The following is an 8127-nucleotide window of genomic DNA, read 5'->3' on the forward strand; positions in this document are numbered from 1 at the left end:
GCATCAATTTCCTTAGTGGTTATAGCTCTGTTCAGGTTTTCTATTTCTTCCTGGTTCAGTTTTGGTAGTTGATACATCTCTAGGAATGCATCCATTTCTTCCAGGTTATTTAATTTGCTGGCATAGAATTGTTCATAATATGTTCTTATAATTGTTTGTATTTCTTTGGTGTTGGTTGTGATCTCTCCTCTTTCATCCATGATTTTGTTGATTTGGGTCATTGCTCTTTTCTTTTTGATAAGTCTGGCCAGGGGTTTATCAATCTTGTTAATTCTATCAAAGAACAAGGTCCTAGTTTCATTGATCTGTTCTACTGTTCTTTTAGTTTCTATTTCATTGATTTCTGCTCTGATCTTTATTATTTCTCTTCTCCTGCTGGGTTTAGGCTTTATTTGCTGTTCTTTCTCCAGCTCCTTTAGGTGGAGGGTTAGGTTGTGTATTTGAGACCTTCTTGTTTCTTGAGAAAGGCTTGTATTGCTATGTATTTCCTTTTAGGACTGCCTTTGCTGCATCCCAAAGATTTTGAACAGTTGTGTTTTCATTTTCATTGGTTTCTATATATTTTTTTAATTCTTCTTTAATTTCCTGGTTGACCCATTCATTCTTCAGTAGGATGCTCTTTAGCCTCCATGTATTTGAGTTCTTTCCGACTTTCCTCTTGTGATTGAGTTCTAGTTTCAAAGCATTGTGGTCTGAAAATAGGCAGGGAATGATCCCAATCTTTTGGTACCAGTTGAGACCTGATTTATGACCTAGGATGTGATCTATTCTGGAGAATGTTCCATGGGCACTAGAGAAGAATGTGTACTTTGTTGCTTTGGGATGGAATGTTCTGAATATGTCTGTGAAGTCCATTTGGTCCAGTGTGTCATTTAAAGTCTTTATTTCCTCGTTGATCTTTTGCTTAGATGATCTGTCCATTTTAGTGAGGGGGGTGCTAAAGTCCCCATTATTATTGTATTTTTGTCAATGTGTTCCTTTGCTTTTGTTATTAATTGCCTTATATAATTGGCTGCTCCCAGGTTAGGGGCATAGATATTTACAATTGTTAGATCTTCTTGTAGGATAGACCCTTTAAGTAGGATATAATGTCCTTCCTCATCTCTTATTACAGTCTTTGGTTTAAAATCTAATTTGTCTGATATAAGGATTGCCACCCCAGCTTTCTTTTGGTGTCCATTAGCATGGTCAATGGTTTTCCACCCCCTCACTTTCAATCTGGGGGTGTCTTTGGTTCTAAAATGAGTCTCTTGCAGACAGCATATCGATGGGTCTTGTTTTTTAATCCAGTCTGATAGCCTGTGTCTTTTGATTGGAGCATTTAGCCCATTTACATTCAGGGTAACTATTGAAAGATAGGAATTTAGTGTCATTGTATTGCCTGTAAGGTGACTGTTACCATATATTGTCTGTGTTCCTTTCTGTTCTATGTTGCCTTTAGGGTCTCTCTTTGCTTAGAGAACCCCTTTCAATATTTCTTGTAGGGCTGGTTTTGTGTTTGCAAATTCCTTTAGTTTTTGTTTGCCCTGGAAGCTTTTTATCTCTCCTTCAATTTTCAATGACAGCCTAGCTGGATAGAGTATTCTTGGCTGCATATTTTTCTCATTTAGTGCTCTGAATATATCCTGCCAGTCCTTTCTGGCCTGCCCGGTCTCTGTCGATAGGTCTGTTGCCAATCTAATGTTTTTACCATTGTAGGTTACATATCTCTTCTCCCGAGCTGCTCTCAGGATTTTCTCTTTGTCTATGAGACTCGTAAGTTTTACTATTAGATGTCGGGGTGTTGACCTATTTTTATTGATTTTGAGGGGGGTTCTCTGTGCTTCCTGGATTTTGATGCCTGTTTCCTTCCCCAAATTAGGGAAGTTCTCCTCTATAATTTGCTCCATTATACCTTCTGCCCCTCTCTCTCTTTCTTCTTCTTCTGGGATGCCAATTATTCTAATGTTGTTTCGTCTTATGGTATTGCTTATCTCTCGAATTCTGCCCTCGTGATCCAGTAGTTGTTTATCTCTCTTTTTCTCAGCTTTTTTATTTTCCATCATTTGGTCTTCTATATTACTGATTCTCTCTTTTGCCTCATTTATACTAGCAGTTAGCACCCCCATTTTTGATTGCACCTCATTAATAGCCTTTTTGATTTCTACTTGGTTAGATTTTAGCTCGTTTACTTCTCCAGAAAGGGTTTCTCTAATAACTTCCATATTTTTTTCAAGCCCAGCTAATATCTTTAAAGTGATGATTCTGAACTCTAGATCTGACATCGTACTAATGTCCGTATTGAGTAGGACCCTGGCAGTCGGTACTACCTCTTGAGGTGATTTTTTCCGTCTTGTCATTTTGTGCAGAGGAGAATAGATTAATGAGAGAACAAATGATAGCAGAGTAACCACGTCCCCAGAAAATATACTCTAAACAAATCAGAAAAGACCTGAAGCAGTGGGATAAGAAAGGGAAAGAGAGAAAAAAGAAAAAGATAAAGATAAAAACATACAAAACAAACAAAACAAAACAACAAGAACAAAAAAAAAAAACAGAATGTGATCAAATATGATCAGGCTGGTATATAGATCAGTGCCACACACTAGATTTGGGGTGTATTTTGGTCTGTTAGAAGAAAGTGCCTCCCAAAATTCTGAAGAAAGAAAAACTTATATATGTACAAAAATAAGGGTTGATATGATGAAGGGATGGAATATGACTGTAAAGATGGAAATTATAAAAAATTTTATAAAAGGAATTGATAAGAAGTTGTTTGAAAAAAGAAAGAAGAGGATTTAAAAAATGAAAAAAGGAAAAAAAAAGGGAGAGAATGTGATCAGGCAGGGTAGTAGAAAAAACCATATACTAGATATTTAGGGTATATTTTAATCTGTTAAAAGAAACTCTCTCAAAATTTTAAAGAGAGAACAATTTATATATACATGCCAAAAATACTGGTAACTAGTATGAAGGGATAGAATATGACTCTAAAAATGAAAAATTAAAATGTTTTTTTTTTTTTTTTCAAAAAAGGGATTGATAAGATGTTGGTTGAAAAACAGAAAAAGAAAAATTAAAAAAAAAAAAAACAGTTAAAAAAAAAATAACTTTGAAAGACTAAAGGATCATGGTAAAAAAAGCCATGAATTCTATGTGCAGTACTCCCCTAGCGCTGGAGTTCTGCCGTTCTCATTGATTGGTAAACTTGGTCTTGGCTAGCTGTTCTCGCTGATCTTCTGGGGAGGGGCCTGTTGCCGTGGTTTCCAAATGTCTTTGCTGGAGGTGGATTTGCCCCGCCCTTGTCCCCTCCAGGCTAAGTAATCTGCTCGGGTTTGCTTTCCGGAGCTTTTGTTCCCTGCGAGCTTTCCCTACAGCTTTGGAGGCGGAGAGTGAAAATGGCGGCCTCCCAATCTCCGCCCCGGAGGAGCTGAGAACTCGGGGCCCCGCTTCTCAGTGAGCCCCCAGAGAAAAGATGTCAGTCACTCCCGTCTCCCCGGTTTCCGGCTGCACTCCGTGCTCACCCACCCTGCAACCGTGCGTTTCTATCTCTGGCACCCAACCCTGCGTGGAGCCTCCCAACCCAGCAGATCCCTGCGGTGCACTCCCACGTGGCTCCTCCTGGGGGAGGAAGGTGAGTCTCCCTGGATCTGCCACTTGTTGGGTCCCTGCTGGAGGAGCAGTGGCCAGACTGTGCCGCAGATCACGGTTTATGGCAACCCCGAGCTGAGAGCCCGTGCCTGGGCTCCGCCTTGCATCCGGCTTCCCTGCTCATTACCTGGGAGCTCTGCCACACTCAGGCACCCCCGGTCTTTCTGTGACCCTGAGGGTCCTGAGACCACACTGTTCCGGAGCGTTCCACCCCCCGCTTAGCCACCAGAGTGACGTCCCTCAGCAGAGCAGACTTTTAAAAGTTCCGATTTTGTGCTCCGTGGTTCTATCACTTGCCAGAAGCGGCCAAGGAGGCGCCTCCTCCGCCCTCTATCCTCCCAAATATCACCTCGGATTCACTTCTCCGCACATCCTACCTTCCAGAAAGTGGTCGCTTTTCTGTTCAGAGAGTTGTTGCTATTCCTTTCTTAGGTGTTCAGAATGGTTTGATCCCTAGCCAGCTGAATTTTTGAGAGGAGACGAAATCCAGGTCTCTTACTCCTCCGCCATCTTGCTCTGCCCCCAGCCACACAACTCCCTTTTAAAAGGAAACCTAAACCTAAGTCCCTAAAATTATAGAGACATCCTTACTCTTTTATTATATATTTTAGGCCATGGCTTCACAAACTGTATAGCAATAATGTGAGGGTTCTTCATTAAACTAGTGAACAAATAAGCATGTCAAAAATTTTTAAGCAAGTGCCTAAATGTGCACCATATTGTACCATGTGCCTCACCTCTGAATAGATATGATTGATGACAGACCATTAAGAATATTTCCTAGTTCAGAGGAATCCTTAATCTCAGGAAACAAACTGAGGTTTGCTGGAGTGGTGGGGAGTGGGAGGCATGGGATGGCTGAGTGATGGACATTGGGGAGGGTATGTGCCATGGCGAGCGCTGTGAATTGTGTAAGACTGATGAATCACAGACCTGTATCTCTGAAACAAATAATACATTAACATAACATAATAATAAAAAAATACGATTCAAACTAAAAAAAAAAAGGATAGTAGAAAGGGAAAAATGAAGGGGAGGATTGGAAGGGGGAGAAGAACCATGAGAGACTATGGAGATGGGAGGGGGCTGGGGGGATGGTTTAGCCCAGTGATGGGTATTAAAGAGGGCACATATTGAATGGAGCACTGGGTATTATATGTAAACAATGAATCATGGAACACTACATCAAAAACTAATGATGTAATGTATGGTGATTAACATAGCATAATAAAATTAAATTAAAAAGAAAGAAATACACTAAAAAAAAGAATATTTCCTAGTTCAAAATCCAATAGAGTTTATTTGGGTATGCATCATTATATAAACACACAAAAAATTAATCTTTCCCTCTTTCCTAACTACCACTGACTATGTGCTGGTGTCCTAAACTTGACTCAGTCTCGGTCTATTCAAGTTCATCCCTAAGCACAAAACTTCTTAATGCAAATTTTGTCAGTCTCCTGCTTAAAATCTTCAATTTCCCAGAGTTCTTCATTGCATGAATCTGGCTAGCTTGACCACAAATAATTGAGTATAAGTATTAAATACATAACAGAATAAGTGGAGGAGACTGAAAAAAGATGGATAGGATAATAGGTGTGAATGAAAGTTATTCTGCAACATGAGAAGCAGGCAGTGTTATATATACTTTTTTTTAGAGGTATGGAAATTGATATCCATGACATTGGCACATATATTCCCCTGTCTCTTGCTACAAATGGAATAGAACTGGTGGAAAAGTATCCCATTGAGACCCCAGGTCTTCTGAGCTACAACCCAGTTCTAGAGGGCACAGGCTTCTTGACTGGTCTGTCGGTGGCAAAGTAACTCACCTATTCCAACATTTTCCCACCTATGGCTAAGGGGAGACACCCATCCTCTCAGAGTGACCTGGGATACATGAGACAGATGTGGTCATGGTAGATCCCTCAATAGAGATACTGGTATCCAAGAATTCCAGGATGATATTCCAAGGCAGTAAATCAAATGCCTGTTGACGAGGGGTTAGGGTAGAGACTCCAGAACTAGATTCCAGCTCAGCCAACATTTATCCACTCCAAGGATTTCTACTATAAAATCTGGTAGGATTCCCATCAGGCTCTGCAAAGACTATTTCTCAGCAGCTACCTTCTGTTCCTGAGTCCTTACAGACTGTGGATACTCAGGCAAAATTCCACTATGCCAGACAGACTCCTGAAGAAGCCAGAGGTACTGTACTCTAGACATGTTAGATCAGCTACTTGAACTCCTAACCACCTCTGAATTAGGGTACCAAAGATAAGATGAAAAACTTTCTGCATATTTACTGTACATAGTCATCTTCTCTGTTCCATTAACAGCAAGAGGAACCGATCCAGGGTTATATTAGCTAACTCTGTCTCTGTGCCTGATCACCACTCCTGAGGTCTTGGGCTGACACAGCTGCACCTGACAAGTAGCCATCCACACATCCTTTGGGAATTCATTCAGGATGTGTTTTTTTTGGGGGGGAGGGCAGTTCTGGCTGCATTTCTAGTAGCTAGTATGTCAGTATTCTAGCCAGTATGTCATTATTGCTATTGTACTAACCAACAGCCATCAATATTAGTAATACAATGGCTGTGAATCCCAAAGACCACGATATCTTTATGTTATTATATTGACAATCACAACCCCTGTTTGGTGGGTCCATTTGGTCAAGTCAAAAGGGATCTCTCTGCATGCATTTCTTCTATTGCATGACATGGGCAGTAGCTTCCTCCAGTACTATACATAATGGAAAAGAAATCCCCAATTAGGAGAAGCAGCTAGATGATAGAAACCAGAAGGAGTTAATGAATCAATGAATTCTTTGACTCCAGTGAGCCACTGCTATTCTGCATGGAGCACTGGGTGTTATATGCAAACAATGAATCATGGAACACTACATCGAAAACTAATGATGTAATGTATGGTGATTAATATAACATAATAATAATAAAAAATGACTTCCTGACTCTCCAGTGCTTTCACACAAAGGTGAAGCCCCTTTGCCTAGCCTTTAAGGTTTTTCCTACTGTACGTGTTGCTTATCTCTCCAATCTGAAGGGCATTTTAACCATGGGCTATAGAATTGTCTATATTTTATAATAATGTATTTGGTGAAAATTATTGGACAGTAATGTATTTTTCAGCTTCAAGCAATGTCTTTAATATTTTCCTGATCATATCACATAATTTTCCTTTTAAGAATATCAGTTATATCTCCATATGTGAGAAATTGGTATACAGTTTAATACACATGAACCCAGGAAAAATGGAGATTTTTTCCAAAGTAGTAAGATGACTGGTACCAGCAGAGTGATATTTCTTACCTGGCAAAAAATGAAGTGCAGTATGAACATGATAAGGTCAAAGTGAAAGTGAAGACCTCATTAGCTTAGAAAAAAGGTAGGGACAAAACAGACATGTAGGAAAGCTTGAGAACTAACATTCAATCCTTAATTGACTCTCAGTAAGATAAATTCAAAGAAGTTTTACTAGGTAGAATGAACCATGACCGCTCAGAGTGATATTTTTAGTTCCATGGAAGCATTCCAAGTTTGGAGCGAAATGAACAAAGATATTTAGAATGGGAATCAATTTCCTAATCCTTATTACCATTATATATTCTTAGTTATTTCATTTCCAACCTCAAGTAAGGTACTTTGAGAAGTTCTGGTGTTTCCAACCTAAACTTTCCTAGATTCACTAACATTAAAAAAAAAAAAAAGATTTCTGAAAAGGAGTTATTCATTCTTCTGTCACCTCAAAATTCCCTGTGTACCTCTATTATGCAGCTATTTTATTCTGCTTTGTAACATAGTTGTTAAAATTCTGACCCAACCATATTTTCTAGCATTTTTTCTCAATTAAATGTAGATAGCAATCCTGATTTAATAGAGTTTTGGTGAGATCAATTTTGGTGATCTATGTAAAGCACCCAGCACACTGCCTTGTACATAGTAGGGGCCGATGATTCTATTTCCATCCTCTTACTTCCTACTTTATTCTTTTTTACAGATATCCTCTTGATGGAAGATACAAAGTCATATGCTATACTTTGTCCACTGTATGAGTCAAAATAGTGTTTTGCTGATTGGAGGAATTCTAACCTGCACCAAAGGCAGAATTTTATAAATAAGGAATTTGAGGCCCAAAGTCATAAACAAGCTGGTCTAAAATGACTTGACAGACCAATGGCAGAACCATGTCCTAATTACATCTTTTTCTGTCATCCAAGTAATTGTTTTTATTAATGAATTAATTTATTAAAAATATTGATAATTCCTATAACCATATCTCTTTTCTTTGTTGTCTCAGTAACATCTTGTAGGCAAAGGAGTATTCTAGTTCCTTATCAAGAATTATTAGTTACTTTAGTAATACTCATAGGCCCTAGCATGTGATGGAGTTTTGTTCCCGACTTCCATTGGTTGACTAGTTTAATGGTTATTTATATGATTCATACCTAGGTCACCACAATAATATTAGAAGTAA

At 39.0% G+C, this 8127-nt stretch overlaps 1 pseudogene; it reads right to left on the reverse strand.

Moving 5' to 3' along the window:
* Positions 1-5488: 5488 nt before the first annotated feature.
* Positions 5489-6139, reverse strand: LOC118011696 (annotated as a pseudogene).
* Between the last annotated feature and the right edge of the window lie 1988 nt (positions 6140-8127).

The sequence above is a fragment of the Mirounga leonina genome, unplaced genomic scaffold, assembly GCF_011800145.1.
Source record: "Mirounga leonina isolate KUSES-001 unplaced genomic scaffold, KU_Mleo_1.0 Mir_151, whole genome shotgun sequence".
Taxonomy (NCBI): domain Eukaryota; kingdom Metazoa; phylum Chordata; class Mammalia; order Carnivora; family Phocidae; genus Mirounga; species Mirounga leonina.